The 11,197-nt window shown below is 43.3% G+C and overlaps 1 pseudogene; it reads right to left on the bottom strand.

Annotated features, from left to right (window-relative positions):
• Positions 1 to 316: 316 nt before the first annotated feature.
• Positions 317 to 469, bottom strand: LOC136867527 (5.8S ribosomal RNA; annotated as a pseudogene).
• Positions 470 to 11,197: the final 10,728 nt, after the last annotated feature.

Below are 11,197 nucleotides of genomic sequence, written 5' to 3'. Positions count from 1 at the left end.
TCGGACCACCCATGAAAATATGCTGGTCCGTACGGCCATTCAAATGATACCGCCCCACACCCTGACGCCACCACCACCACACTGGTCCCGTTCCACGATGTTCCTGTGGTTGTATCGGCTAGCCAGTTCTCTCTAGATTAATGTGAGACAGGAATCGTTCTGCAAACTGAAGCGGATTCATCTGTGAAGAGCACATGCCTCCATTCATTCATGGTCCAGTTTCGATGTTGAGGGTTCCACAGTAAACGGGCCCGTCCCTGTGCTGGAGTGAGCGGGACGCACACCGCTGGACGTCGGGCAAATAGCCCTGCTGTTTTGAGCCTCCGGTACATAGTTTCACGAGAAACGGCAACCACCGCAATGTGCGTTCGAAATGTCGATGTTCATGTATCCTGCAGTTCACATGTCGACGCGCAATTTGCTGCGTTCTTCATCGACCCACGAGCCGAGTGATCCACCGTTCAGGGTTGTTTTTTTCATTTTTCGATCGTTCTCTCCACGGTGAGTGGAGCAGAAGCAATCATTTTCATGGGTTTCTCGTCACAGAGCTAAGAAGTGTTTCGAGCATGGGCGTGGCGTTCCTGCTTTGGTGTGGTTACCCTTCGTCGACCTGGCACTGGCCTACGACTGACATCTCCTGTGTCCCGAAATCGTCTCCAAAGCCTGGAAATGACACTTTGTGGCACATTCAAAGATATGGCGACTTCGGTCTGTGTCTGGCCTCATTCCAGGTGACCGAGTATTCTACCCTGCAAAACGGGTCCAAATAGCGTCGTTGTGCCATTATGTTGTCACATTCACCACGAGGCTACACTCCGCACACTATAACAGGGCAAACACGACTGAGGGAATTGGGGCGTAGGCAGTTGCTGTGTTTACCTTGCTGTTAAGTCGCTAGTCAAAGCAGGGAGCACTCGCTTCCTATACAGAGCGAACTCGTAAGTTTGGTAGGTGCATATGTCGTGCGATTTACGTATTTCCTGTTGACCTGCTTACTCCTAACTTATGCTTAACTTTTGGACACTAGTGTAGGTACGGAACTATCAAAAATATTCATAAATAAACGGAGTAGAACTTGCTTCACAAACACGTTTCCATTGGGAAATCAGTTCGCTGAAGGAATCCCCATTTCTGAGCTCGTTTCTTCATTTAAAATCATCCACCACCTTCTCCGGGCAGTCTCCTTGTGTATATGCAGATGGCTCAATGAATTTAATATCTGCTGTCCATTAGTTGTACACAAAGAAGTCTGAAGTCTTTTAAGGCCTGAGAAGGACTCGTCAGCAGTTGAACTTGTTGCCATCACATTGAACTGTTCTTGAAGCAGACCATTAACTACCGTAGTGTCCTCTAACAATTACTTTTCCTTCGTTCGGCAGCGACTCAAGAAACATTCCTCAGTGAAGCAAAAGACCACTAGAGTCTATATTTATGGCAATGTAAAATTGTGTCTTTGTTTGCATCACTGCCAAGTAGAAACTCCTCGACTTCAAGCAAGAAATCGTAAGATGTGTCAAAACGGGAAGCCAAAAAATTAGCAGTGTTGTCTATGATTGCAAAGAATAGACAACTGCATTTGTTCAACTGAATCAAACTGCTCTGCTGAATTTTATTAAAATCAGGATCGTCATGCCGCGGTAGAGAATCTTCTTTCTAGCCAGAGTGGGGGTATGAAATTCTGCAACTTCGATGCCCATTCACAGATATCGACACACTGTTCGAAATTAATTAACGATAGATCATACGGCATGATTCGTGATTGTGAGATGCACATAATAGAAGTTACTACCATTCGTAAATAAATGTGCTGAACATGCGTTACTCGAATACCTTCCCTCATGGCCACGTTATGTTAAAAACACTTGCCAAATGTATAACTTGGAATTCTGCGCATCTTTTGGCTGTACAAGGATAATACGTTAATTGCACCGATTACTTCTACAGAAACTCCACAGAGTCCAGTTACAGTATGTGTAGCTGTCGTAGAGTCTGTCAACTCATCACTCAACCAACGTTTCAAGGGATATAGCCCCATGCTCTTTGACCCCAGGTGCTCTTAGCTCGGGAGCCTGGGTTGGCGACCACTTACTTGTGCCAGGCTCCTACCCTATGCTGTTCGCCATCAGTGTGAGGAGACCTTTGTTTCTCTGCTGCTGATCTACATACTCCCTGCTCTCCTCTATCAATACCAAACAACAGTCACAACACTGCTATATTCAACATTCTGATTCCTTTAACCTCCTTATACAGCGTTTTCTGACAACCTCTAAAGACTTGTTTAAGTTCCCGTGTTCTTTCCATTCTCTCGCAGTCCAGTTAACGATCTTCTGTTCATTAGCCGACTATTTCATGGCTTCCAAGGGCCCCTCACTCATGAATTTCTCTCTCTCTCCACACGAGTTCCTTTACATGCTATTATCAAGTGGAACTCATCCCTTGTCTCCCCACACAAAAAACATATCTAGTTGTCATGTATTCTTGTCCACTCTTTATTCCTGTAAAGGCCCATCATCCACCAGATTATTCCACATTTCTCTAATCTGTTCACATTATCTTTTCTTATATTTACTACTTGCTTACTTCTAGTAAACATGTTTCTCCTATATTCACCATCCAGCTCCTGTGATTGAATATCTTTGATCCTTTCTAACGTATTCCTCCAACAATCTACATTCCTTCTTTCCTAATCCCTCCCCCAATAATTTCCTAAGCCCATTCTCTCAATAAAATATTTTTTACCTTGTCCATCCAGTAGTCCCCAAAATAACTCTTCTTTTTGTGCTGGTAAACCGTTTGTAGGAGCAAGCCGTTGCCAACCTTCTCCAGTACCCCCAACACTCTCTTCATAATATCAATCTCTACATACTCATTACACATAAGCCTAACCGCTGCATTAGCCGTACAATTTGGGAGGTCCATTGCAATTTTGCTAAATCTGTTAACAATATAATTTAATACAATACGATCCTTTTCAATGCCCCATATTTCTGCTCCATATAACATCCTACTTAAAACCACGGTTTTAAATACCATTCTCTCTATTTTGAAATAATTTCCTGGAAATTTATTTTCCAGTACTCTTATAACTGAGAGTGCTGCTAGCCCCTTCTACTTACTTCATTAATTTGGTAGGACCATTTACCAATCATACAAACACCCAAATACTCCAGCTGATCTGTCTCCTCCATTACCTCCCCGTTTATCACCCAATGCTTCTTAGTCCTCCGTTTCCTAATTTTCCTACATACATTTTCCTTCCTACTATTTAATCTCAGCGACCATTTCCTAGCATACACCAAAACCTCCTTCAGACTTCTCTGTAATCCTCCCGAGTCAGTGTCATCAATAATACATCGGCTGAAAATATCAGCTCTGGAATTTCTAGCCCACCTAATACAGGACTCGCACACTCGTTCCCATCCCCTTCTAATATGTCATTGATAAAATTAAAAAAGAATAGGAGATAATTTGCAACCCAGTTTTTGATTTGATTAGACCACTTACAACCCGTTCCTCTAATCTAATACTACAATGCATTTCCTCATATACAACCTCAATCGCACGTCTGATCTGTTTAGATATTCTAACCCTACCCAGTTCCTCAAGCAGCGCCTTCCTACTCACAGAGTCGAAAGCCTTTTCAAAATCGACCACTGCTATATGCACCTTACTTCTTTCCTTCCGCACATACTTTATTATCATCACATTATCCATCCTTCTACATCCTTTCGTGAACCCGCTCGGATAGATCGATAATATGGAGAATTCTTCCGCCTATTTTCTCAACCTATTCGCTAATATGCCCGTGTACACCTTACTCATACCCTGTAGTTACTAGGGTTGATCCTCGATCCTTTATTTTTGTAAATAGTACGAATAATACTTTTCTGCCACTCCTTCAGGAAATTGGTACCTTCGAACACCTTATTAAAGGCTTCACTATACACGCCCTCATCATACTATTCTTTGTCACTTTTTTCCAAAAATAAATTTGTTACTCCGTTCCCACTCCCAGTTGTCCTATTTGTGGCTTTGCCTAACACTTCCAATACCTCTTCCCCTGATATTTCTTTATTCATCTCGTAACTCCATATTGTCAACTCCCTCCCAATAACCTCCACCCCTCTATCTCCCTTCCACCTATCCTTCCCTGCCAACAGTTTACGGAAATATTCCATCCATGTTTCATAATCAATTTTAGGTTCACTGTACCTCCTCTCTCCCCTATTAATTTTATTGATTGTCTCCCATACCTTTTCACCTTCCTTGCTTTTGCATTCCCCACTGATCGACCCCACTTGTTCCTTCTTCCATAACTTTGTTTCCTTTCTATTATCATAGCCTTGTATTCCTTCCTCAGTCTACAAAACCTTTCGCTCTCTTATCCCCCTTCGTGCTTCCTAAAGTCTTTCAGAACCCTTGAAACAACTCTCCTCAATCCCTTACACTCACTATCGAACCACCCCTCTGCCTCTTCCACCCTTTTCTCCCTGTGACGTATCACCTCTGCTACCCTCTTTTTGGGGTATTCTACTAGCTCTAAGGCCCTATCCACATTATTACATCTCAATGCTACTTCGCACCCTACATTAATAATTTGGAATTCATTTTGTAAATACTTATCAAGTCTTACTTTAGTCTCCTCTGTCCATTTATATTTAATGAGTCTCATACCCTTTCCTCTATCACTCGTTCCTTTTCGCAACCTATCCCCGTGCTCCAACCTCTTCAAGTTTATAGATATCGGGGCGTGATGTGATTCAGCCCAGTTAACAATCTCCATATTATTTATTTTTGCCAACATCTCCTCCGAGCTGATTACCAAGTCGATAAAACTCCCTCCTTGCGTTGTAATATATATCAACTCCCCCACGTTATCCTCAGTTCACCATCCATTCAGAATGTATAAATTACCTGCCAAACATAATTCCAGCAGTTACTGCCCATACCCATTTATTCCACTATCTTTACTCCTTTCGCTCCTCATAATTCCTTTTGCCTCCTTATTGTTCGCTATTCTCGCATTCCAGGCAGCCATCAATATCATCTCCGCTTCTTCATACTTCTCCTTGACCCCACTAATTTCCACTATCAGCTCCTCGAAGAAACTGAGCCACTAGGGCCAGGCATACCTCTTCAGGCTCGCCCCCACACTTCCATCTGATTTTCTAAACTTCAATCACATCGCATACTTCTTTCTTTATTAACAATGCTATTCTTCCCCTCCTCATCCGTTTTTCTTCGTTATGTTCCTTACCACAAACCGTTTCCACGTCAGCCTCATTCCTTCTCCTAAACATGTCTCCAAAAAGGCCACAATGTCAAAATCCTCCACTACTTTTATCGCCCCATTGCTCAATTTACTTAGTACCCGTTCAATATTTACAATTCCTATTTTCCAATATTGCTATTTATTCCCCACTCCATCCTCTTTCCTTCCTCCCTTAAATTTCTTTCCTTCTGTTGTGTTGATCGTTCTTCTTCGCGTTACCCTCGCTCCTTTTTTCACAGCTCCCCTTTCTTCCTTTTTATTCATTTTGGCCTCGTCGTCTTGCCCTTTGTTTTTTTACTCCACACGTCTTTTAAGCTTAGACTCCTTCTTCTCCCCTTCCCGGCATCTTCTTTCTTCTCCTTCCACTGCTCTGCTTGCGTGTGACAGCACCAATCCCTCTTCACTCGGTGATCTTCCCGATGCTCCTTCCTCCTCTGGACACTGGACTTCGGTCACTTCGTCACGGTTATTCCCTACTACGTCAGCACACTCAGCACCTGAATCGACATACCTTTCACCTTCAGCCGCCGATTGTTCGCTAACTTACTGATGTTTGTCATCTATTTGCTGAAGCTTGTTCACTCCCCACACACGTGACAACCTGTCGCTTCCAACTACCAACTGCCGACCTCTAAATGTGCTCTCAAGCCTTGTTTTCTCGCTATCCAAAGACGTTTCCTTAAAATTCTCAGCTCATTATTTGCTTTGCTACCAATATCACTCTTTAACCACATTCCTCCCCGCTTAAATTTCCTGCGTTCCTTAACGCAATATCCGCCATCAGCGTGGATAATAGCGACACATTAATGAGCCTATTGCCCTGCCTTCTCCCCACTCTATACACATCATCAATGACAACCTCGCTAAAGTTGATCTTCATTTTCTTTTGCACCACATCCACATCCTTATACACTAATTCCACTTTATTTTCTCTGGCCCCTTCTTGAATTCCATAAATAAAGATGTTTTTCCTTCTTCTTTCCTGGTCACCATCAATTCTTTCCTTCTTCACCTTTACCAGCTCCTCTTCCGGGTTTTGACCTTCTTCCGCAGTATTACTACATCTTCTCTGTTCTTTTCCACCCTCTCCTTTAGTTGTTTCATCTCCTCCTTAATACATTGCTTAATATCCTCAGCCTGGTTCGTTATCAGATCCCGTACTTGGTCTGCCTGACAAGCCTCCTCCACCAGCTCATTTATTACCTCAATTCCTTCCCATCCAAGAGCGCCTCAATTACCTGGGCCTGGTCCTGGGTTCGTCTCCACTCCCCTATCATTAGCAACACTGCAACAAGCAGCGCTGCCATTAACTCTTCTTTCGGATCCTTCGTCTTCTTATCCTTTACCTCATTGCTCTTCCATCGGCTCTGCCAACTTCCTATCGCAGCTCTATATTGTTGCAAGGTATTCTCCATTCCGCAGCACTCATTAAGCACATCCGATCTCTCTACTTGCTTATTGCCGTAGTAATGTTGGTTTAGTTGGATACATAGGACAGGAGGAGACCAATTTCGAACAGTTTCTTGTTTGCTCCGATCGACGATTTATCGGACCCGAAATATTTTCCACCTCTAGTACTAGACTATGATATCTAATATTTATTGCCTAGCATTAATGCGATCTCTTCATTTGCGTTTTTATCCGCGTTGTCTCAGCTCACTGGTAATGTTGTGTTTGGAACAACAAAAGGGGGCGTCACAAATGGTAGCAGATTGTGCGTCGTTCGATCGTAGCATCGTACCGAAAACAAGACTTTCGGTGAGGTAAAGTTGGACTAGTTTCTGGAGGTTAGCTCTTTTCTCCCCTTCCTAACCCTTTGGCTGGTTCATATGGCGTGAATATCCGTTCCATTCTGAATTTAAATTTATCTCATTCTGTTTTGTGTCCATTTACTTTGTGCTTTGTTACTCTTGTTTGGTGAATATTAATACTGAAACTTGTTTCCAAATATGGAGAGTAACAGTACTGAACAGTACAGTGAGGACAGTGAGGTGTCGAGGAATAAGGTCCACTGTTGGAATTAGCCTTATGAAAGAAGTCGTGCGAGTCCGTAGGTACCACTAATGAATCCCCTGAAAATTTAGGACATCACAGTGATTTAAAATTAAAGCACATGTCCTCCGGAAATGTATTGCCCAGAAAAGGACCTCTCTCCTACTCAAATTTTCCTCACTCACCCCTCTCTCCAGGTCAATTTTGTTTCCCCTCTTCAAACCCCGCAAATGGAGACTGAAGTTTTAAGCTGAGGAGAAAAGCCACTCTGTAATGGAATTCCTGGAGAAGGTTTTGGTCATATCTGAGTGTAGCCTCTTGATGTTTTTGTCCCGGGCATTCCCTCTGGACTCGATGATCCCGCGGCTAAATGATATCGCTTGGTGAAAGGAAAGATCCAATCTCGGTCCGAATTTGTTAGAGAAAGAAAATTAATGTTGTGCCCCCTAACCTGGATTTCCTCTTGAAACAGGAAATAGTCTGGCATACTGAAGGTTTAGAATAATCTGCGGACAATTATGCTACTGGCATTCTAACCCTTTTCTCCCGTCTTAGTACGCCTGAACCTGATAATGAAATTTTCGATATCCTCTGTACGAACCTTGCTCCTAAGTACAAACTATCTATAAAAAGAACCGATGTGAATTGCCCGGATGACGTCATCGCCTTAGGACGCGAACTGGAATCGACCCTATTTCAAAACAGTTTATACCAGCTGTCCCCTGGTCCCTCTGCTTCCTTCTTTCCTGACACCTTTCCCCCACCGTGTCCAATGGAGAGAAACATGGGACGTCCTCGCCCCCCGTTTTGATCCCCCAAAATACCCGTGTCCCGTAAACAGTGTTGTCCAAGCTCGAGATGCGACCCGCAGTATTATTAAAGGAGTCATTTCCTGCTGGCATTGTGGAAACAGGGGACATATTTCCAGAAAATGTAGGACTAAGGCTTCTATCGCTTGTAATCGATATAGTTTACTTGGCGCAGATCGTGATTTTTGTCGCCGGTAGGGCTTTGAATCGTAATGTGGTTTTTGACAGTATTCCCTTGCCCATAATAGAGAGTGCATTCCACCATTTAGGAGGGGCCAAGTTTTCTTAGCGTCTTCGACCTAAATTCGGGCTACTACCAAATACAGTTAGACCCCCAGTGTCGTCATTACACCGTTCTCACCACCCCTTCGGTCTCTACCAATTCAGTAAGGTGCCCTTGGGAATATCGATTGGAGGGCTGGTACTAAGTGGCATCCTAGATTCTGTGTATATAGAGCTCAATTTCTTGTGCGTTTTTTATATCTGGATGATATGGTGATATCGTCACGTACCTTCGAAGATCACATGATTCATCTACAGGAATTTCTTGCTCGTATGGGTTCAGCGTTATTTCTGACAAGGTTTCTTTGTGTTCCCGACGTAAATATTTCTTAGGGCATGTCATTTGGCAAAGCATTTGTGTGAACCCCGACAAGTGCACCAAGGAATTCCATAGACCAAAAAATGTTTCTGAAACCAGGAGATTACTTGGAATAGTTGGTTGTCAAGCCAGATTCATCCCAAATTTTTCCAACATTTCGGCCCCTTGAACCTACTCAAAAGGAAATGTGTCCGTTTCAAATGGAATGATCCCCAAGAAAAAGCCTTCTCCAAATTAAAGTATGCCCTACATGAAGCCCCGTTCTTCATAGTCCTGATTTCTCCAAGGATTTTGTCTTGCAGTGTGACGCCAGTGATATAGCCGTTTGTGCCGTACTCAATCAAAAGATGGAAGACGAGAAGCCAGCACCCGTGGCCTATTTCAGCAAAATGGTCCATGGTATCGAACTCGAGTATTCAATCTATGAGAAGGAGTGTTTATCGGTGGTTTTAGGTGTTGAGAAATACCATTCATACCTTGAACATCGTCATTTCTTCATACACACCAACAATCAGGCATTGTCGTGGATGAGCGCTAACGTTAAGAAGTTAGGAAGGACGGCCAGGTGGATTCTGCGTCTGTCGGCGTTATTCACGTTAGAGGGAAGGAGAAAGTAGTTGCGGACCGCCTATTCCGAATGTTGCATGGTGTCGGGCCGTCTGTCGTCAACTCTCCTGAAGAATCTTGTTCATCCCAATCCATTGATGGTCATCAACATTATCCGTGGAGCTTTACTGACTTGGTAGAATTTCAGAATAGGGATGAAGAATGCCCTGGACTGATCAAACGAGTGAATGATGGAACCCTCCAAGATACTGTAAATCAGGAAAGGTCTATTGCTTCGCCAAAACACTAGCAATAAGTCCACCAGGATATTTGTTCCCCGTGATTTGAGGCATATGATTCAGAATTATCTTCATGACTCCGTTTTGGGCGCTCACCTGTGGTCAAATCAAAACCTTGCATAAGATTTCCTGTGTATATATTTGGCCTAACATGAAAAAGGACATTTATGAATATGTTAGAAGTTGTTATGTCTATCAGCGAAGTAAACCAGTTTTAAACAGCCAGATTGTTTTTCATTCTGCTGATGTCGCGGCGTATCCTGGAGAGAAGTTATTCGTCTATTTTCTGGGTCCTTGGTAAGATTTAAATCTGGCTAAATCGCCATCTTGTCCGTTATTGATGCCGTTTCGAAAGTTGTCGGGATGTTCCCGAGCTCCACGAGCTTGGCGTTTGATCTGCTGTGCCGTCACGTCTTTGGAGTTTTCGGACCTCCAAAAATCTTAGTTTCTAGCAATACCTCCACTTTTAAGTGCCAAAAATTCCGTAATTTTTGCTTCGCCTGGGGCATAAATCACGTCTCGCTAAGTTCTTACCACCCACAGTCCTCACATGTCGAGAGGTTCCATCATAATCTAAAGTTTTGTTTAAGCGCTTTTCATTTTGCAGATCAGTGAAATTGGGATGTATACCGGCCTTACTTTGTAGTAGCATTCAACAGTGCTGTCCATGAATCAAATCGTCACTCACCGGGAGAACAGTTCCTGGAAAGACCTATCACCCACCCGCTGGAATTAATGTGGAAAATCGACTACCTAACTCAACCGCACAGGCATACGGACGTAAAGGAGAAATGGAGAAGAGCCACTAAAAATGTAAAAAATGCCTTTAACCGTGCGGCGAAAAAGTACAATAAAGACCGACGTCCCGTTCTATTCCAGACCGGAGACATCGTTCTGACGAGACCATTTCCTGCTAGTTCGGCAGTGAACCGGATCAGTGCAAAACTGTGTCGCATTGGTCAAGGCGGAAAGAAATACTCGAATTTCTCGGGCCTGTTACTGTCAAGTAGAGCACTAGAGCACATGTGTCCCAATTAAAGGCCTATCACGTGAGTTAAAACTGGAACTTATTAATGGTTTAGTTTAGTTAGCTTGTGCATTACATTACAGATGACCTGATTCTGAAATACTAAGACTCGTCCTTCTTTCAGGTGAAAATACCGGCTGTAATGAATGCATGTCTAGGATTCATGGCTTTGTCATTGTTGGTCGAAAATTCAAGGAGGCAGATGGAAACCGAGATAAATGGCAAATGTGCCATGACTTCGGAATTTATGACTAGGTGTACATAAGCGGAGGTATCTGGCCCGCGGCTGATTGCAAACACAGCCCAAAAGGGCCGACTTTATTGGCTTATTTGCAAGAAGTGTAAATGCATATTGTACCTTTCCAAGGCATCAGTACAGGAACCAGTTACCATTGTTCATAAATATGAAGTTAGAATGGTGCACCATCGGTGAGCCTCGAACTCAGCCCGGTTTGTCGAAGCCTCACACTCCCCTACTAGAATAATTCGCTAGCCGAGTCGATATCGCATTTTCGGGTCTGTGGAATGTCCGATGGGGCGGTAAGTTTCTTAGTAATAGTCTCTATAGTAGCGGGAAAAGTTAATTATGAAAGGAATACCATTTCATTAGTAATGAGAAGAGAGACAATATCTTGTATGACAAATTTTTAC

This window comes from Anabrus simplex, chromosome 3, assembly GCF_040414725.1.
Source record: "Anabrus simplex isolate iqAnaSimp1 chromosome 3, ASM4041472v1, whole genome shotgun sequence".
Taxonomy (NCBI): Eukaryota; Metazoa; Arthropoda; class Insecta; order Orthoptera; family Tettigoniidae; genus Anabrus; species Anabrus simplex.
This window is presented reverse-complemented; position numbering and strand designations above follow the sequence as displayed.